We start from the raw sequence: 22862 nt of genomic DNA on the forward strand, positions 1-22862 counted from the left end.
CCTGAGTTTATGTTAATGAGATGATTTTTGGAAATTCCCTAAAGATGAGATCTGGTTGCCTGGGGAACCAACCGGTGATTATAGGATTGCAACTTTCAGCCCCACCCTCTAACCTCTGGGTAGGAGGAAGGGTTTGAAATTTGAATTAATCATCAATGAATTAATCGTCAAGATTTAATCAGTTATGCCTCTGTAATGAAGCCTCCATAAGAATGCAAAAGAATGGGATTCAGAGAACTTCTGGATTGTTGATAACAGAGGTGCTCAGAGGGTAGGGTGCTTGGAGAGGCCATGAGAGTTCTCTGTCCTGAGATGAGAATAGAAGTTAAGTGGTAGAGATAAATTTTATTAAAAAGAAAGAAAGAAAGAAATTAATTGCAATCGAGGAAGAGACATTCCTCAGAATAGAACTCAGCTCTATTCCAAATACAACCAGAACAAGTGGAGAATTATAACCAAGAAATTAGTTGAGGGGAGGAGCCTTGGTGGATGGAAATTACTAAGGGCAGACATCAATTCTGGGGCATTCTGACTGAACTGACCTAGTGGGATTCTTGCTGAAGGCAGGCCAGAGTGACCAAATAATGTGTGTGTGTGTGTGTGTGTGTGTGTGTGTGTGTGTGTGTTGTCTGGGGGGTTTTAGGGGGATTCAGAATAGTGGGGGATATCAAGGTTGGGGAATTTTCACTAAAATGATTTAACAGGATTCTTGCTGAAACTGGATTTTACAAGGAACTACAGCAAGGGATGGGACTTGTGGGAGAGTAGGTTCAGGGAAGCCTAAAATTTGGTCAAGAAAAGAATCTTTTTCATGCCCTTCGTCCATACTGTGCCCTACACATCTCTTCCATTGGGATATTTATTGGTATCCTTTCAAATATCCTTTAGGTTAAAAAATAAATTTTCAACTGAGTAAATTTGATGATTTAATTGACCATTCAATTATTCATAAATCATGCATCGTCTCATGTGGCAAGTGGAAAGTTGCTCCTAGGAACCATACAAAATGGGGGCAGGAACAGGGTGGGACAAGAAAGTTTTTAGTAAAAGAAAGGAAAGGATCAGTTCAGGCAAGGTCACCTTCCTTTGGAGGAAGAGCAGATGACCTCACTAGTGCTGATCAGGAAATTCCACATTGACTGGTTAAAGGTCACATTCATTCAATTAAGTCTTAGTTTACTGTCTTGGAGCAAGTGATGCCACTGGGGGCCTGATCTTTCTTTTTCTTTTCTTTTCTTGTCTTTTCTTTTCTTTCTCTCTCTCTCTCTCTTTTTAACATCTGTAGTAAATCATTAATAGTAAGTTACATTTTCCACTGAGTTCTGTGAGCCATTCTAGTAAATAAATTAACCCGAGGAGGGTGTCATGTTCATAGGCAGTTGATAGATAGGTCAGAAGCCCAGATGACAATCTGGACTTGTGTTTGGCATCTGAAGGGAGGTAAGGAGCAGTCTTGTGGGACTGAACTCATAATGTGTGGTATGTGATGCTAACTTAGGGTAGCATAGTGTAGTGTCAGAATTGAGTTAAATTGTAGGACACTGAGCTGGTGTTTGGAGAATCAGAGACTTGCTTGGTGTGGGGATATATCCCCACACATTTGGTGACAAGGAGGGTCAGAGATTAAGTATTCTGTGAGTAGAGTGTAGTATCAAGACTAGAGGAGAGACACAGGCGTTTTTTCCCCCTCTATGATAATTAATTTCAGGATCTATGTAGTCAGGAATTCTTAGCAATGACAGCAACCCAGCTTAAATTAGCTTACTTAAAATAGAAATATATTGGCTCAAATAATCCATAACAACAAGGGTATTTCTGTTCCCAGAACTGATTTCTGTTTCCAGGCATGACTTAATCCAGGTTCAAATAATATCATCAAGTTCTCTTGGGTCCGCTTTTCTTTGTATAATGGCCACCTCCATGGTACACAGATAATGGTTAATGAAGGCCCGAGAGTTATACCTTTCCACATTAGGAGTCCATAAGACAAACTTGCCCCACTAATTTTTGCTTGGGGTGGTTGTACTCCAACTCCAAACATGTCCAAGGAAATTGCCCAAGTATTCGTTATATACCAACCTCTGTGGACAGAAAAAAACAGAACGCCTAGTGAAGAAGAGGAAAGGAATAAAAACTTTTTAGCCAAAAAATGTAATATGAGTGGGATCAGTAAGCAAATTATAATCATCATAAAACCCACTGAAATGGCTGTAAATTTAGAAATGTATATAACAGACCTGTAATATCACAAGGGGATAATTTCACAGGGGTAGGAAGCTAAAAGCCAGCTGTAGGATCTCCTCTGCAATGGAGAACAAGTCAAAACAAATTCAACTGAACCAAGCACATTATTAGTGAGGCTGAAGACTAACTCTATGGTCTGGACTCAGGAGTCAGCAGAGTTTCCAAGGGCCCGATGCTTTCCTAGAAATTTAAAATGTGCTATTCCTCAAATTTTAAAAATGTTCCTAACTTAATCTAGAAGTCCCAAAGAATTTATGAGAAGTCTGGGGTTCCATGGATCCTCTCGGCAGCTCTAATAGATTGGTTGGTGTCAAGAAGACCCATGGAATTCTATGGATGCTGGCCAAATTAGAAAGGTAGTAGACCAGATACTACTAATGTGTGTCAACTATGTACGGGGGTAGTGGTTTTCAAAGTTTGGGCTCTGATAAGCAGGGATCAGGAACATCTAGGACTTGTTAGAAATGCAGATTCTCAGACCCTTACCTGGGATTATTGAAGCAAAAACTCTGGGGCGGAGGCCTGGCATCTGTGCTTTAACAGAATTTCAATTAAAAAAAAAAAAGATTTATTTACTCATTTTAGAGAGAGAGACCACAAGCAGGGGAGGGGCAACGGAAGAGGGACAGAATCCTGAAGCGGACTCCACGTTGAGTGGGGAGCCTGACTTGGGGCTCTATCCCAGGACCCTGAGATCCTGACCTGAACAGAAATCACGAGTTGGACACTTAACCAACTGAGCTGCACAGGTGCTCCTCATCCAGCTGATTCTAAAGCAACTGAAGTTTGAGAACCACTGATCCAGACCAGACTGGAAATGAACTTTATTAGCTAGACATTTTTTTTTTTAAGATTTTTTTTTTTCTTTTGATTCCAGAGAGAGAGAGAGCACACAAGACCGGGGGTGGAGGGGAAGAGAGGTACAAGTATACTCCACACTGAATGAAGAGTATAATGTGGGGATCCCAGGACCCTAACATCATGACCTGAGCCAAAAACAAGAGCTATACACTTAACTGACTGAGCCACCTAGGCACCTCCTTTATTTATTACTGGCTGGACTCTTAAAACACACTTTGTTATGGTTCACATTATTGATCTGTCAGAAGAAAATGGAGTTGTAACTCTGAATAACTCCCCACCAAGTTCATGAAGAATTATCATGTCTTCAGTGTAGATTATACTGTTAGCTGGTCATTTATTCCATAAATAAGTGTACTGTATAATTATGTGGAAACCAAATGTTTTGGTGGGTTTTTTCTTTTTCATTCTGTATAAATAGGCTGTTGTTATTATCCAAATTAATAGCTGTATTACATTCAGATTTATATAATACAAAATAAAATTGCCATAATTACATTTCATGAAAAACACAGCTTGTATGGCAATGCTAAAATGATCAATATAATGTGACATCCTGCATAACACAAATACAGGAATGCACCCAAAAGTTAGATCTTGGAAAGTATTAATCATAGTTTTAGATAATAGAATGCACATTAAACAGTACGACTGTGATTATATAATTTTAGCAATAAATAACTTGAAAGTCGATTACAGACTGGTTCCGATGTGAAAGTGAAAGGAAAACAGAGACGTTTATGGGGCAGGTGAGCAAATACTGAGAAGCTACAGTTGGTGGTCATTAACGGCTGACACAGACTGAGTGCTTACATGCACCAGACACTGTGTTAGGAGCTCTAACAAATAGGGACTCAGTGGAGCCTGAAGACTTTCCCAGGAAGTACATCGCTTGCCTTCATTCACTCTGCTTCAGAGAAGAGGTTTGAAACAAGGCTTAGAAAAGTTCAGAATGCTTTGCCTTAGGTGAAGGAGCTGATAAAGGGGGAGGCACAGCTCAAACCCAGTCTTTCCTTCCTTTGAAGTAGGTGCTCCTAACTACCACAATATTAGAATAAAACAACACATCACAGAACAAAAGCGTAGTCTTTAGGACCTTGAATTAGGTAATGATGTCTTAAATATGACACCAAAAGTACAAGCAACAAAAGAAATAAAATAAATGGGACTTCATAAAAATTAAGAACTTTTGGGCTTCAAGAAACATCAAGAAAGTGAAAAAAACAACCCAGTATTAAAAATGGCATCTGATGGGGGCACCTGGGTGGCTCAGTCAGTTAAGTATCTGACTCTTGATCTCAGCTCAGGTCTTGATCTCAGGGTCATGAGTTCAAGCCACACATTAGGGTCTGCAGTGGGAATGGGGCCTACCTAAAAAAAGAAAAAAAAAAACTTATCTGATAAGGGGCTGTATCTAGAATATATAAAGAACTCTTATAATTTATTATAAGCTGAAAGTTTCTGACCCTGCAAAATTCCTGTATTGAAGGCCTAATGCCTGGTGTGGCTATATTTGGAGATGGAACATTTAGGAATGTAAGTAAGGTTAAATGAGATCATAAGGGTTGGGGCCCTGGACCAATAGGATTAGCATCCTTGTAAGAAGAGACAGCAGAAAACGCCCTCACTCTCTTTTTCCTCAGAGAAAAGGCCATGTGACTAGAAAGTATTCATTTGCAAGGCTGGAAGGGAGCTCTTACCAGAACTCAAAACCTGTCAGAACTTGATCTTGTATTTTTCAGGCTCCATAACTGTGAGAAAAGACATTTATGTTGTTTAAGCCACACATCCTGTTGGTTCAATCTATGGTATTTTGTTATGACATCCCAAGCAGACTAATACACAACTCAATTAAAAAAAAAAAAGAGGGGCACCTGGGTGGCTCAGTGGGTTAAAGCCTCTGTCTTCGGCTCAGGTCATGGTCCCAGGGTCCTCGGATCGAGCCCCGCATCAGGCCCTCTGCTCGGCAGGGAGCCTGCTTTCCTCCCTCTCTCTCTGCCTGGCTCTCTGCCTACTTGTGATCTCTGTCAAATAAAATCTTTAAAAAAAAAAAAAAAAGAATCCAAGTATCAATGAGCAAAGGATCTGAATAAACGTTTCTCGGAGGAAGATATACAAATGGCCAATAAACAAGAAAATTTGTTCAGTGTCTCTAGTGATGAGAGATATCAGACTCATAATAAGACACCAATTCACATATGGCTTTAATGGCTTAATGGCCATTTAATGGCTTTAATAAAAGAAAAAGGTTGGCAAAGATACAGAGAAATTGGGACCTTCATAGCACTACACTGTTGGTGGGAATTTAAGATGGGCAAGTCACTTCGGAAAATAGTCTGACAGTTGCTCAAATGATTAAACATAGAGTTACTATAAAACCTAGCAGTTCCACTCTTAAGTATATACCCAGGAGAAATAAAACATGTGTCCACACAAAAATTTGTACACAAATGTTTATAGCAGCATTATTCACACACAATAGCCAAAGGTAGAAACCCCCAAATACCTATGGACTGATGAATGGATAAAGAAAATGTAGTATATTCACACATTGGAATCTTTTTCAGGTGTATGTGCTCCTAAAAAGGACTCATGTTTTGATTTATGCTACAACATGGGTGAACCTTGAAAACATGCTAAGTGAAAGCATCCACTTAGAAAAGTCCACATGATTCCATTTATATAAAATTTCCAGAACAGGCAAGTCTATGGAGTCAGAAAATAGACTGACGGTTGTTTAGGGATGGAGGATAGGGTTTGTGAGGTGATTGCAAAAGGGTATGGGATTTCTTTTTGGAGTGAGAAAATGTTCTGATTCTGGTGATAGTCAACACAGCTTTGTGAGTGTACTTTTTAAAAGTTGGATTATACATTTTGAGTGCCTTCAGTGGTGATATCTCAACAAAGCTATTACTGAAAAATAGAGTGAGAGTAGAGAATGATTAGTGTCCTTGGGAGAGTGAGGGTTTAAGATAGCTGTTGGGGTAAGTGTAGTTAAGAATTAGCCAAAGATCAACTATTTCTGTCCATTGGTGAGAAACCGATTAAAGCTAGATTGTGTGCCTCTCCAGGAATACCAAGCATGCGAAGTCAGAATTCTTTAACCCAGAGACTGGAGGACAGGAAGAGAGAACAGACTGAGAGATTTTGTTCAAAGGGGCCAAAGGTCAGGGTGCAGACCTTGCTTAGCATATGTCCTTCCTGGGGTTCTTTCTTTTTCTGAGCATGGTCTCCTTTCTCTTGCCATCCTTCAAATGTCTGTGTCCTTTGGGACACACACGGGCTGCCCTCCAGTCTTCTTGCTCTTTTGGTGAGCACAGACTCTCTCATGTTTCAACTGCTATGTATGTTTTGCTGGGTCCAAAGTATATGTCCCTAGCTCAGACCCTCCCTGAGCATAACTCCTGTTATTCACCTGCCCACTAGACATTTCCACCTGATTGTCCCACCCATGTCCCAAAATCAAATGTCCCACATTGCTTCTTCTCCATCCCGCTTATCAGCCTCTACTCCATATCTTGAAAAATGGGAAACTTTTTTTTTTTAAAATTTTTATTTATTTGACAGAGAGAGGGAGGGAGAGAGTACAAGCAGGGGGAGCAGCAGGCAGAGGGAGGGAGAGGCAGTCTCCCACTGAGCAAGGACCCTGATGTGGGGCTCAATCCCAACACTCTGGGATTGTGACCTGGGCTGAAGGGAGTTACTTAAAAGAATGAGCCACCCAGGAGCCCCCCAAAATGGGAAAGACTTTGAGAGTCAGCTCAGTTTTGCACACAGTAGAGTACTGGTTTCATAGGGCCCCCCAAAATGGGGTTTTTAGGTTTATAGACCCAAATAGAACAGGGAAATGAAAAAGAGATTCAATAAATTATCCCTTTGATCAAGACACACCTTTGGAGGACAATTCTCAATTATTCTTTAATGTGAAGAGATGAAAACCCAAATTCTATATGTTGTTACTCATAATTCAAGTTTCTCTGTAAATTTAATTCAAAAGAGCATGTATTCACTATATGAGAAATTGTGATATAGGTAGAGACCTTGACTTCAACTAGTTTATGGTCTAGCAAGGGAAGCCCACAGGTAAATAAGAAATTTCCATACAATGTGATGAATGTGAATAAAGACCAAGCATAAGATGCTAAGGCAGCACAAAGGGCATCTTATCCAGTAATTTGGGGTAGGAGGCGGAGGGTAGAGGGTGTCTGAAAAGGCTTTTCTGAGGCTGGAATAGTTTCTGAAACCAACATCAAGAGTAAAAGTGTAGTAGAAGGAAGAATATTCCAGGCATGAGTCTCACCTGCCTGTGGGCCCCTTCAGTAAGACTGAGCACAGAGAGCTGAGGCTTGGAGAGGGAGGGAATCGGGTTCAAGTAGAAGGAGAAGTTCCAGTGAATAATGTCAGTGTCAAGGAGAACTGACAAGTGGACATGAAAGGGGATTTAGCATTTTTCCAATAAGCTTGGCTGTGAAAGGGAGAGAAAGATAAGGCAAGAGGCAAAAGAGGGTGTGTGTTCGGGGGAATGTTTGGGGTCATTTCGTGCGTGTGTTTCTAAGATAAGAGAGATGTTAGCAAGTTCCAATGCCGAAGGGAAGAAGAGAGTCAGGAGAGGCTGGGGGGAGGAGCTTTGGGGCAAGAAGTCTACTGTGAGAGAGACTGAGAAGATGAAGCCTTCAGACACATTCTGTGGGGTTTGAAGGAAGGGCAAAGAGGGATGTGGTGAATAGAACCACAGGGATTTGATGGATTTCATTTGTAAAGTCAGTGATGGGGGCAAATCAGGTAGATGGTTTGTGGAGTGTGGAGAATGTTTGAAGTAGTTGTAATGACTACAGAAGGACTGAGTAGGAATGACTGAGTGAATAGCAAACAAACTGGTGTTTTCCATGAAGCTGGAGACCAGCTAACTTAGGAGTAAATAAGCATGAAAACTGCAAAGATGAGAGATTGGCATTTGAGAGTGGAATGTGCTGTTTTATGCCTTCAGGAGCGGATCCAACCCAGGTGATGCTAAGATCTTGACCTAGCCATGGGACTGAGTGGCTAATAGGGATAACCATGTGAAGGTAACTGGGATCAAGGAAGTCAACGAACCGAGAAGCCAGTGAGTCGAATGAAGCATCCAAGTGTGTGGTAAATTCCCCTGGTTGATGGCAAGTCTTAGAGAGAAGTAGACTGGGAAAGAAAGGCCAAAGGCCTCAGGAATGATGGGGAGGAAGAAGAGTTATAAAGGTAATGCTCCAGTGAATCACATGACCCCTAAAGATGCAGAATTTCTACAAAAGGATGGAAGAATGATTCAGGAACTATCTTCCTGCTTTGGTCTGTTCCTCACACAGCAGTTGGGTTGAATTTTTTTGATGCACTGCTAATCATGTTGGTCTTCTACTCATGACTTCCCATCTCCCTCTGAGTAACTCCAGTATCTCCACCTTGGCCCTCACTAGCTGGCCTGTCTCTCTTTCCTCTCTGACTTCATCTCGTAGCACTTTTCTACTTGCCCATCCTGCTCCAGCCCCACCAGCTTCTTTGCTGTCTCCAAACATGACAAAACTTGTCCCCACCTCAGAGTCTTTGCACTTGCTCATGGTATTGCCTGGAAAGTTCTTCCCAGAGGCCTGCTCATCCCCTCTCTGCTTGACTGTCATTTGCTCAGCAAGGCCTTCCAGCTCTTTTCCTGTGCCCACTCTGACAGGAAGGGCCCATTCTACATTTCTACTTCATTTTCCTACAGAGCACTTTCACTATCTGCTGTGAAATACGTTTGCTCCCCCCCCCCCCCAACAACACTCTCCCAAGAAGAGAAGCTACTTGAAGGCAGGATTTGGGATCGTTCTTTTCACTGCTATCTGCTGTAGGAGGTATAAATTAATATTTTTTTTTGAATGAAGGCAGTGGCAGAGGGTGGTAAGAAGAAAGTATGTGAGAGAATTGCAGGAAAAGGTGCAGAGGGAAGCATGCGAGCAATGTCGGGTAAGCGGTTGTTGCCATGAAATGGCTTTCCAGTGGGAACTCTGGAAAGTGTTGGGGGGGTGGTGTAGGCACAGGTCATTGAGAGGAAGCCTGGAGCTGTTTGGGAACACAAAGACAGCAAGGGTAGATGATTGGAGGAACGTGCCTTTTGGGAAGTCTCCAAAGACAATGACAGGAATGGGTGGTGTGGTAACATTTGCTGGCTTTAGAGTTCCTGAAAGACTTAGAACCAGCAGCCCTTGGATTGTACATCTGGATTGATTTGTACTTCTGAAGAAATCCGTGGGAAAGACAACAGCAGTCACTGGGGTGTGGGAGGGAGATTTGTTGGATTAAGTTGCCCTTCCTGTCCACAGATGTGTTACCAAGGGCTCCCTGGCAGGCAGAGAGCAGGTGAATTGGTTAGTACCTGGCATTCTACCAAGAGTTCTCCACAGAAACAGCCCTGAGGTGGGAAGGTTTGGCAGTGAAATCATGTCGAGTGCTGTCAGGCTCTGTGTTTCCGATTCTCACCTCAGAGGTGCACCTCCAGCATTTGTTTGCCTCCACAATTATGGTCACACTGCCCTCTCTGTCTAGAATGTCCTTCTCCTCCCCTAGAACTACTCACATTTTTGGCATCCTTTAAGACCTAACTCAAACTCTATCTCCAGGACTGTTTCCCTTTACAACCCAAGCCTGGAAAATTGCTCCTTGCTTTGAACTCCTGTAGTGCTTATTGACAGACTTCATCGAACATTTAATTACCTACCGCCGTGTGACATCTCTTCAATGATTGCATTGAACTCTTATTTATACCTTCTGGGTTGCCGTTTTTTTTTTTTTTTTTTTTAATTTTTTTTTTGGGGGGCGCCTGGGTGGTTCAGTAGGTTAAAGCCTCTGCCTTTGGCTCGGGTCATGATCTCAGGGTCTTCGGATCAAGCCCCGAATCCGGCTCTCTGCTCGGCAGGGAGCCCGCTTCCCTCTCTCTCTGCCTGCCTCTCTGCCTATTTATGATCTCTCTGTCAAATAAATAAATAAAATCTTCTAATATAAATAAATAAATTTTTGTTTTTGTGTGCATGTGTGTGATAGTGCCTTGCTGTCTCTCTAGCTTCCTTGCAGGCTTCTTGAAGGCAGGGCAAGTTTTGTTGTCTTTGCAGCCCCACATTATCTGACATAGACCCTCATACATAGAATATATTTAGATCATATAAATTGATGCATATTAATTTACTAATCATTAATATTCCATGTGGACACCCAAATGATAGTTCTGTTTACCTGCAAATGATTGTTTAATGTGACAACACTGTAATATTATTATTTAACCATAAATGTGTTAGATACTCTTCCTTTTCCATTCACGGATGATTCCCGACAAATGCTGTTGGGAATCTCTGTTGAACAATTTGGTCTTAATTTTTTTAGCAGAGGCCAGAAAGCTTGGTGGATAAGAATTTCTAAAATCGGATGTCCTGGTTTGATTATGAGCTCTGCCACTTGCTAGGAGGGTGAGACTGATCAAGGTATTTAACTTTAACACACCTCAGTTTGTTCATCTGCAAAATGGGGATTATAATAATGTGCTTCTCATTGATTTATTGTGACTTATTTATGACTAAGTGAATTATATACCATGTGACATTCTTAGATTGACATTGGGGCATGATAAAGCCCTCAGTACTTATTAGCTGTTTTTTTGTGGGTGTCTAGAAATTTCCATATTTAAAGTATGAGGTTCTCATACCTCTTTCCACCCTATTTTTGCCACTAAGGAAGGACAGTAGGGTGAAGGTTCTGGTGTCTACCTCAGGAGCCCAGGCCGTGGTCTAAACTCTGCTATTTAGTTTGTGTGTTATTTTAAGCACTCAACCTCTTTGGGGTATCGTAAAGATCGAGGAGTAAACATCTGTGAAAACCCTTTTTAAGCAGCTTGCTTTACCCAAAGCAAGGAACCGTGGTTGAGAACAGGAAACTAATTTAATTGGTTCTGTTTTGAAAATCTTACCCTTAGAAAATTTGCTTCAGGAAAAGAGTAACTCTTTGTCTCACTTTGATTGGATTATCCTGATTATCGGATGTGGCCTTCATTTTTTTTTTTTTTAACTACTAGTGTTATGGAAGGTTTTTTGTGCCGGTCATACCCTTCCTTTTCCATTTTGCAAATCTGGTTGGAATACTAAACAAACAATTGCAGTCATACATATCTTTGTGGTTTAAAATCTGTTTGGGGACTTTGACAAAGGAGCTCTGTAGGGAATGGTAATGTGATTAGGACAGTAACTAGCTGGGGCAGTATGAACACCCAAACCAGGCAGCCCTCCCTCCAGGGTTTCTTTCTTTTTCTTTTTCTTTTTTTTTTTTTTTTTTAAGATTTTATTTATTTGTCAGAGAGAGAGAGGGAGAGCGAGCGAGCACAGGCAGACAGAGTGGCAGGCAGAGGCAGAGGGAGAGGCAGGCTTCCTGCTGAGCAAGGAGCTGGATGTGGGACTCGATTCCAGGACGCTGGGATCATGACCTGAGCCGAAGGCAGCTGCTAACCAACTGAGCCACCCAGGCGTCCCCCCTCCAGGGTTTCTAAGAGATGTGTGTCAGAGGCAGGTTAAGAGCAAGGTGTCTGGCTCGTGTTGCCTGGATTTGAATCCCAGCTCTACTATTTTCTGAGTGAACTTGCAAATGGCTTAACCTCTGAGAACCTGATTTCACATCCATAAAATAGAAACTATAGTACATACCTTATAGGGTTACTGTGGGTAAATATATGTAAAATGCTTATATATAATACAAGTGAGTGCTAAATAAGTATCAACTATTTTTAAAGATTTTATTTGTTTATTTGAGAGAAAGCATGAGTGGGGAAGAAAAGAGGGGGAGGGAGAAAGAACCTAAAACAGACTCTGCATTGAGAGTGGAGCCTGGAGCCCCAAGTGGGACTCTATCCCATGGAGCTGGAGACCATTACTGGGAGACCATGACCTGAGCCGAAACCAGGAGTTGGGAACTTAACCCCCTGAGCCACCCATATGCCCCAGTATTTACTGGTAATACATGCACACAATCATTGCCAGCAAAGGCATGTCCTTTGGTACTAGATAAGCCTCCCCAGATAGCAGTATACCCCTGGGACAGATGGAGGACTCATTTTGTCTAGGCCAGAGGTTTATAAGTAATATAGGCCTAATTGGTTACTCCTCTCTTTCCCCTTTTCTCTAAGGCCATAGCCAAGGCTAAGAAAGGTAGACCCAGAACTCGCCAACTTGATAAAGATAAAGGCAGTGAGTCTGAGTGCTGCTTGGATCTGCCACTTGGATCTTCCAGGGCTGGTGGAGTCATTCCCAAAGAATTTGTTCCCTGGCTTATTTTGCCCAGCTGGTAGAGGAGAGGTGGGGAGTAGATGGTAGGAAGGAGAAGGATGAGAAGGGAGAGGGGGAGAAGTGGTTTAGAGACTCTCTGGTATAGGAGCCAACCCCGTGTCCCATCCTTTCTGTTACACTTCTTAGAAAGAAATGCCGTAGCCAGAGAGAAATGGCTGGGCCTTCTGTCAAGAATAATTTACCATTTCAAGTTTGAACTATTTTGATCTCATAATTTACCGGAAAGGAAGAGAATCCAAAGAATAAAAGATCAACGAGAAATAGGTGCAGTGGGCCGTCTCCCTAGGAGATGCTTCTCTCTCTCTGCTCCTTCTCACCTCTTTGACCTCAAAAGAGGAGATGCATTCGAGAGCCCAAAGGAGAAGGCCTCAACCTTACAGCACTGGGGAAAAGCCAATTGCATTGGAGTCTGGATGAGCACTTCTCAAATTTGCTGGGCATCAGATGACCTGGGGATCTTGGGTAGGCCTGAGATTCTTCATTTCTACAAAGCTCCCAGGTGATGCTATTGCTGCTGGTGGAGGACCTCTCTTTGAGTAGCAAGAGTCTTCTGGACAAATGGTGACTTAGAGTTGTGTGATGCATAGAAACTCCTGCTAAGTTACTATCCTCTAGATAATATGGCCCATCTGTACACTTGAACTTGGCCAACCTGCTTCTTAGGGATGGAGTGACAAGAAATGTCCCAGTCCTTCACTTTGATTTCAAATTTTGAAAGAGTGAAGAGGAGGTAAGGAGGACAAAGATGTTTATCATGGCCTATCAGTCCTGTGAGTGAGTTTTCTAGTCTGTCCACTAAGTCTGTCTGAAATAGGTCTGTCTATTCTGTCTGAAATAAGCCTAATGTGAACATTGCACATTGGTGGCAGTTCATGCCTTAAAGTGGAAGCTGTGGCACAGTGTCGTATTATCTTCAGGATGACAGATGACAACCCCAGGTGTCATTTTAAAAAACCTTTCCTAATGATTACCCAAGTCTTATTAGTTCTCCAATTTAGCTGTCATTAAATACACAATTTCTATATACTAGTGCTTTACATACAGAACTTTTTTTTAAAATTATTTTTATTTTTATTATTTTTTTAATATTTTATTTATTTATTTGACAGAGAGAAATCACAAGTAGGCAGAGACGCAGGCAGAGAGAGAGAGAGGGAAGCAGGCTCCCCGCTGAGCAGAGAGCCCAATGTGGGACTCGATCCCAGGACCCCGAGACCATGACCCGAGCCGAAGGCAGTGGCTTAACCCACTGAGCCACCCAGGCGCTCAGAACTTTTTTTTTTTTTAAGATTTTATTTATTTGACAGAGAGACACAGTGAGAGAGGGAACACAAGCAGGGGGAGTGGGAGAGGGAGAAGCAGGCTCCCCGCTGAGCAGAGAGCCCAATGAGGGGCTTGATCCCAGAACCCTGGGATCATGACCTGAGCCAAAGGCAGGTGCTTAATGACTGAGCCACCCAGGTGCCCCTACGTACAGAAATTTGTTTGATTTTTTCCAAACAATATTTCAAAATAGAGATAATCACTTCCATTTGACAGATGAAGGAATTGAGGCTCAGACATTAAGTAATTAGCTCAAGTTTACCCAGCTGCGAAAACAGAGTTAGACTAAGAACCTAGGTAAGTCTAATTTTGCTTCTTCTCTCTTTCTACTACCTCCATGATGTCCCATAGATAACAAAATATTTATTTCAAAATTAAGAAGAATTGTCCTTTAAAGAATTTAAATCGTACATTTGTTATCAATGGACTCCATTGATGTGAATTTATGACAAAGCTAATGAAGCTTAAGTTTCAAGGATCCTGACCGGTAAAAGTACCTTCCAGGGTTCTCTAATTTTTTTTTAACTGTTTTGCTTTTTTTTTTCCGTAAAGTAGGCTCCATGGCCATTGTGAGTCTTGAATTCACCACCTTGAGATCAAGAGTCACGTGGTCTACCAACTGAACCAACTAGGTGTCCTATTCTTTGTTCTTAAACAGGTTTCCTAGACTTAAAAAAATTAGGGCCCCATAAAGTTGAATCTGCTGCTGTTGCTACCAGACACAGAAATCTCTTACAACATTCCAAATAAATAGTAGTTCAACCTGTCCTTGAATTTCTGCAATTGAGAGGAGCTCACCACTCCACAGGAAGTTTGTTTCATTTCAGATAGTTCTCATTCTTTGGAAGTTCTTTTTATATCGTGCCAAAAATCTACTTCCTGACAGCATCCAATTAGTGACCTCAGTTCAGCCTTCTGAAACTACATAAAGTGAATCTAATTCCTCTCCATCTAATAGGTCTGACAGTACCTAAAGGCTGTTCTAGTACCCTCTTCCAAGTCATCCTCAATCCTTACAACGGTTTCTCATCTCTTGCCATCTTGGTCTACTTTCTCTTCTAGTTGATGATGTCCTTCTAAAGAGCATTCTAGGTTTATCTTGACTGAAAGAACAAAGCAACTTCCTTGGTACTCTTACTTGTTGAACACTTCGCATTTACCACTGTGGAAATTGATCTTTGCTGGTGTATTTGACTCTTTGTTGTGGTTTGCCCAATCATGTTGTACCCTTGTTTTCTTTCTTTCCCCAGGCTTCATCTTCTTTTCCTGCCCTCCAGGCTTCGTCTTCTCAAAAGATGCTTCCTACTTTTCTTGTGATGATACTATTCATATTACATGATCTTTCAGGAGTTGGATTTAGTAGGACTTAGCAAGAAGGCTCCCTGACACATTCCAGACAGTATGGGAAGACAGCACACCTACAGCTGTCCCTGTGTATAATACGACCATGTCTGTATGTCCAAGTTCACACTCTTAATCTAGGTTTTCTCAAGCCATTTGTCACATTTGGAAAAAATCTTCATAGGAAAGGCTCATTGAACAAGATAATTATGATTTTTTCCCTCTTAGTTCCATTTGCCATTTATATTACTTTCTACATGAATTTCTCTCATCTTCCTGCATGTTCATTTATATTTTTTTAGGATTCCCTCTGACCTGTCCTGGCGATGTAGGGGTAGAGCAGCACCCCAATCCCATGTGTCTCCTACACTGAGTGAGCACATCACACTCCACTGATGTGCCCTTTCCGAGGCAAGCCAAACAGTGTATTCCCTGCAGGGTTTCAGCTCTGGCACTCTTGTTGCCCTTTCCCCTGTTTTCTCCCACATTGTCCGGTATCTACCAAAGATTCCTTCCTATCTCTCTCATGCCTTTTATTTTTGTCAAACTCCTCACTGTGTCTTTTAGGTAGAGAAGTTAGAAATTCAGAGGTCAGGGTCTTTTGGACACAAGTAGAGGGGTTTTTTTCCCTATTAAATTTTAATTAAATTGCTCTCTATAAGTTTTATAGCAGATTGCTTTAAAAAATGAAATAAGGGGGACGCCTGGGTGACTCAGTTGGTTGGACGACTGCCTTCGGCTCAGGTCATGATCCCGGAGTCCTGGGATCGAGTCCCGCATAGGGCTCCCAGTTCCACAGGGGGTCTGCTTCTCTCTCTGACCTTCTCCTTGCTCATGTTCTCTCTCACTCTCTCTCTCTCTCAAATAAATAAATAAAATCTTAAAAAAAAAAAATGAAATAAGGGGCGCCTGGGTGGCTCTGTCGGTTAAGCGGGTAAGCAGTTAAGTATCCAATTCTTGATTTCGGCTCAGGTCATGATCTCAGAATTGGGAGATCCAGCCCAGCAGCCCAGCAGCCCATCCTCCCTGTGCTCAGCAGGGAGGCTGCTTGAGATTCTCTTTCTCCCTCTTCCTCTGCCCCTCTCTCTCACTTCTCTTTCTCCCTCCCTTTTTTGCTCCTTAGAATAAGTAAATCTTCTTAAAAAAATTAAATACATGCAGATGCTGACACCTGAAAAGGCCACTGATGACCCTACAAGTTACTATTTGCTCATGAAAAACACTTTTCACTCATTTAGATTGCTTACTATATGTTAGAACTAGAAGAATAGCAAAATAAAGATTTAATTTGTGTGGAAGATAATAAAAATACTGTGAACCAGAAAGGAACGAAATCTGAATTAATTATTAAGTACCAGCCATGGAGATTACCTCATATAATCTTGTTAATAACCTGTACAGTAGGAGTGATTATGAAGACTTTACATATAGATGAGGAAACCTAGAGCAGTTAAGTAACCAACCTGAGAGCCAAGATGGAAGCACTTCTCTCCAGGTTCCAAAGCAGGCAGTGCTTATCTTACCTGGCCTGCCTCACTCTAGAATGGCTATTAGCCAAGCTGCAGGAAGTCCATTATTAATGTTCTTAAGAAACCTGCATTTTCATAACTCCAAAAGAATCTGGGTAGTGAGGCAGAGTAGCAGCTTGACAAACTAGAAAACAATCTTGAGCAAATTTTTTAAAGATTTATTTATTTATTTATTTATTTATTTATTTATTTTTTGGAGAGAGAAAGAGAGCGAGCATGTGTGCAAGCAGCGAGGTGAAGGAGAGAGAATCTTAAGCAGACACCCCACTGAATGAGGAGCATTCAGCAAGGAGCAAGGAGCCCAACACAGGGCTTAAACTCAAGACTCTGAGATCAAGCCCTGAGCTGAGATCAAGAGTTGGATACTTAACCAACTGAACTGTGCAGATACCCCAAGATTTTATTTTTAACTTATCTCTACACACAACATGGGGCTTGAACTCAGAACCCCATGATCAAGAGTTATATGCTCCACCAACTGGGCAGCCAGGCAACCCCTTCCAGGCATTTTAAATACTCGAAATTGGCAAATTCACAGCCCTAACATGCAAGTGACATTTATAAAACAGCTATCAATCTTTGGAGCTAAGAAGGGCTTCACTTTCTCTGAGAACCTGGCATTTTTCTCTTTTCTGATGAGAATTATACAACTAATCCTGTTTCTCTATATGCTCGAGCTGCCAGGAAGCTCAACATTAAAATTAAAGCTCTGATTAAGAAATACTTGTTGAGGGCGCCTGGGTGGCTCAGTGGGTTAAGCCGCTGCCTTCGGCTCGGGTCACGATCCCGGGGTCCTGGGATCGAGTCCCGCATCGGGCTCTCTGCTTAGCAGGGAGCCTGCTTCCTCCTCTCTCTCTGCCTGCCTCTCCGTCTACTTGTGATTTCTGCCTGTCAAATAAATAAATAAAATCTTAAAAAAAAAAAAAAAAAAAAAAAAAAAAAAAAGAAATACTTGTTGACACTGCTGGTTATCATATTTGTTTTCTCTTTTTTATTGACCCTGGTTTTTATTTCAACTTATATTTCACTATTTTATTACATATGACTCAGGTCTTTGTGAAAAGAAAAATGTTATCAATGAAAATAAATAAGGAAATAGAGCGGAATATTATTATTACTAGCTTTTCTTGGGATAGTTGAGAGAATCCATAACCATCATTAAAAATCAATGCTTGCAGCTACCAGAGAGAGTAAATGCTTATAAAATTTGGGGTGCCCTCAGAGATGTACAGATCTCTAACCCTACTCCTGGTGAATTTGATAGCTTGTTTTAATTCAAACCATTCCAGATAGCTTCCAAATTTGGTATAAAACAATTCCAGTTATTTTGCTGTGACAGGGTTACTTTATTTTTACAAACCATGTACTGATACTTCAAAGTTCACTGACTGAATAAATTTGTATTGAATACTTAGGACGATCCAGGCATTATTCTGCACATTTAGGCTTATGTGTACTGGACAGGAAAGGGGTGGGTTGTGGAGGTGTAGAGGGTGGGTGAGGAGATAATAATCCAGTCCTATTCTAGAGGAGAAAACAGCTCTACCTAAATAGTACAAAAGGTATCTTAACCATGTATAAAGAATATTTTAATGAACTAGGAAAAGCAATGACTTAGGTTAGTATTATCCTTTCTGAAATTGGTTATAAATAGATTATACAGACTATATGGCAAAGAACCAAAGACAAATATTAGCAATATAAATGATAAGCAAAGGCTTAAAATTATCATATATATTTAGTTCCTAAAAATTGATAACAGAAAAACAAACAATACCACAAGAAATTAAAGAGGCAAGGGTAGGAATAGAATATTTGCTGCAGTGGGAAATGCACATGGGCACTAAGCAAATGCAAAGAGGCTCAACCTCTCTAGCAGTCAGGTAAATTCACTCTTCACCCATTAGAGGTGTAGTCATTTACAAGGCCGGGAATAATCAGTGCTGAAGAAATTATAGGGAAATGAGTACTCACACTTACCAGGGGCATTTGTGAAATGAAATAACTTTCTGTACAATGATCTTACTGTATGTGTTTTAAATATGCATACACCTAGCGATAGCATTCCCACTGCTGGAAATATTTCTGCTAAAATGAAAATACTAACCTAAAGGACAATCTTTGCAAGTACCAGTACAAGTAAGTTTATTGCAAATTGTTTTATGGTGGGGTGAAAATAGGAAACAACTTGAGAAGTTATCAGTAGGGATATTTTTATTGGATATAATATATTCCTATCATAGAGCAGTAAGATCTATGAAAATAGTGATTTTGATTTCTGTATTTTGAACTGAAGATATGATCATTATATATTAAGATTTAAAAAAGCAAGTTTGTATATGTATATATATCTATATGTCACATCCATACATGAAATTTTACATTAAAAAACACACACTATACATATGTATAATATATGTGTGTAATATAGAAAATTCATGTAAGCCAGATAAAAGTGAGGAAGCGTTTGCCAATTTGTTATTACTGCTTAGTGTTTGGAATGGAGTTAAATGGAAAGAGGGTTTTACTCTGTGTTTGGCTTACTGCAAATAATATCTCTTAGGAATGATATTAATAATGATTATAAAAATACAGCAAACATTTAATGAGAGTTTAAGTTGCGGCAGAGACTGTCCTAAGAGCTTTTAATCTCTTAAAATGGTAATCTTCACCATTTTCTAGACAAAGGAATGAGGCTCTGAGGGGTTGGTCACCTGTCGAAGGCTGCACTTTTAGGAACAGGCAGACCAGAATTTAAATCCAAGTCATTGGGGCGCCTGGGTGGCTCAGTGGGTAAAGCCGCTGCCTTCGGCTCAGGTCATGATCTCAGGGTCCTGGGATCGAGTCCCGCATCGGGCTCTCTGCTCAGCAGGGAGCCTGCTTCCTTCTCTCTCTCTCTGCCTGCCTCTCAGTGTACTTGTAATTTCTCTCTGTCAAATAAATAAATAAAATCTTTAAAAAAAAAAATAAATAAATCCAAGTCATTTTTTTTCCAATGCTTATCTCCTTAAGCCAAAATCCAATGAAAGATTTTTTTATTAATAAAAAATATAAGAAGCACCTGACTGGCTCATGTGACTCTTGATCTTGGGGTTGTGAGTTCAAGCCCTATGTTGGATGTGGAACCTACTGAAAGTAAATAAATAAATAACAATAAAAATATAAGTTGAATATATGAAATTGGCATGCTTTGGAAAGTTACACTTGCAAACACACTGGGCATCTGTGTTTCCATGATGTTTAATCACTAAGTTTATACACAGTCTGAGGAAAATTTATCTATGTCTTAACTACCACACTTACCAAATATCTTTCATTTTGTGGCAACAATGAGCCTCATTATACTCCTTTACACATACAAATTAATATAAAAATTAGATACATGTTTATATTATACCCATTAACTACTAATAGCTATAAGGGAATTATGTTATAGCTATAGGGGAATTATACTATACCCATTAACTACTAATAGCTATAGGGGAATTAATTATGTTCTCATATAAATTAACAATAATTATAACTGGGTTAAAATCACAAATATCACACATTTAAAAATCAAGTTAAATCTGAAGTTTTACCTGAGTAATCCATGAAACAGTTATAAGTGTATATGAGGAACAGCAATGCCATCAACTCTTGCTAGAGAAAACACAATCGGTCTGAAGATCTGTCTTTATTCACTATTTGACAATGTTAGTTACAAATACTGTTATGGCTTTAAAAGGCCTACACATGTATAGTCATCTCTTCAACCCATTCCCCTATAAATGTTCTATATCCAGGTCCCAGATACACTACAATTAAAATTTCCAAAACTTTCTCTGCTTCCTGAAAACAATTATTATTGGTACTTAAGATATTATTTTAAAGGTTTTTTGGTACACTACCAGGGTTTTATTATGGTCTCCTAGATGTACTAACGAAGCTACTTGTTCTCTACAAAATATGCTCATTGCTTCTATGCCTGTTTCATAATTGGCTACCCTCTCAGTTAATACACTTTGAAGCAGAGGTGCATGTTAAACTTTGACCTTTCTCTGATTTGGGGTCTTTTCAGACTTCTGCTTTCTGCTTCCCAAAGACAAAAATGAAGTTGTTTAACAATTATTTCAGTAAGAAGCAGGACATTTGGAATTGGTCTCTTTCATTCAAGTCACCTCTTATGTCTGGCCCTTGGTTTCTTTTCTGGTAAGTATCCTCTGGAGCTGCTTCTATCACATCCATCTATAAGTATATTTATTGAAATTTTACTAAATGTATCCTCTGCGTTGTAGGGGATTAAAGCCTTGGCCTTTGCCCTCAATGAGCTAAGGGCCACACTGGGGGCAGTGAGGGAGGGGGGGAAAGAGGAGGGTGGTGGTTTCATTGTGATGGTGTGAGCATTCATTCAAGGGTTATTGATTGAATGCTCAGTTGAGAAACCCCCAGTCCTAGAAAGCGAGGACCAGGAGATATTTTGTATCTTCTTTTTGTATCTTCTTTGTACATTCTTCCAAATATAGACCAAGAGTTGATTTAGGAATTCAGAGCAATGCACAGGATAGTTACCTAGATTCTAGACTTGTTCTGCAGTATAATTGGAAATACAAACTTTCTGCTCCACAAAGGTGATAGGGAGGGGAAAAAGAAAGTCCATAGGACACTGTTCTTTCAAATTCTGAAATGTTACTAGAATTTTTTTTTAAGGGGCCAGAGTAGGAAGAACTAAGTATTCTTTTTTTCTTGAAGCTGTTTCAGTTAATGTAATTAATTGATATTCAACTAATACATATTAATATGGCTCTAAAAGCTATTGCCCCTGGACAAATGAAAAGTGTCTAAGGTGTCTAAGTCACCTCCCCATGCCCAATCTTGTTTCTCCACTCTCTGAGCACTCTACCCAGCAACTATAGGGGCAAGATCTGGCAAGGGGCCTTGAAGATACTGGTTAGATCATGGAGGCAGTGTTTTATCTCAGTAGTCAGTTCTCAGTGTTGTTAAACACTTTTTTTTTTTTTTAAGATTTTATTTATTTATTTGACAGAGAGAGATCACAAGTAGGCAGAGAGGCAGGCAGAGAGAGAGAGGAGGAAGCAGGCTCCCTGCTGAGCAGAGAGCCCGATGCGGGACTCGATCCCAGGACCCTGAGATCATGACCTGAGCCGAAGGCAGCAGTTTAACCCACTGAGCCACCCAGGCGCCCCTTGTTAAACACTTTTAATAAAAATGTTCATTTTTCTCTATGTGTGTGTGTGTGTGTACACATTGGGTCATGATAAAAAAAAAAGTGTGAAAGCCACTGTTCTCTAGGCAATATGAATGTAGAAAGCAACCTTTTTTTTTTTTTTTTTTTTTTTTTTTAAATCTTTATTTGATAGAGAGAAATCACAAGTAGACTTGGAGAGGCAGACAGAGAGAGAGAGGGGAAGCAGGCTCCCTGCTGAGCAGAGAGCCCGATGCGGGACTCGACCCCAGGACCCTGAGATCATGACCTGAGCCGAAGGCAGCGGCTTAACCCACTGAGCCACCCAGGTGCCCAGAAAGCAACCTTTTTAAACCAACTACTTTTCCAATGAAAAGATGACTCTGACCAGCCTAAGGTGGAAAATTTTGTTGAATTTATATTTATCTTACCTACATAGAGAATGATACTGGCTTTCGATCTACCACGTTGATATCAACTTCTTTAATGACATTAAGACTAAAAGTAAAATGATTTAAAAGAAAACTTAAGTATATCATAGTATAGGTGTTTCATAGCTTTAAATAGAAAGGTGGTATAAGAATAAACTGTACATCTAGCTAAATCTTCAGTTAGATAAAATGATGGTACCTGAGAAGTAATTAATTTCACTCCCTGCCCTAATGGCTTAGCCATGGTCTTATGGCTCAGCCATGGATGAGAAGCTTTGGGTTAACTATTGAAGGGTAGCAGAATATGACATATTGATTATTTTAAGCTGTATGCACTTGAAAAACAGCAAAAGCAGAGAGAGGTTCTCTCAACTCACCTTATCTGCCTAAAGACAGATCCTAAAAGGAACTCAGTTATCATAAATCTCCCAGGGAGTTTCATCAACCATGGAAGACTGACGCATAGGAGACTACAAGTTAAAGCATACCCAGAAAACTTTTTCACAAATTATCATGCCTTCCAACTAACTGGCTACTGGCCAGTTTGTTTGCCCTAAAAGTTACTTGCCTTCCTCCTAAAAGGCCTACATCCCCTTTCCCTAGTGAGATATTTAACACT

Source organism: Mustela lutreola, chromosome 4, assembly GCF_030435805.1.
Source record: "Mustela lutreola isolate mMusLut2 chromosome 4, mMusLut2.pri, whole genome shotgun sequence".
Lineage (NCBI taxonomy): Eukaryota > Metazoa > Chordata > Mammalia > Carnivora > Mustelidae > Mustela > Mustela lutreola.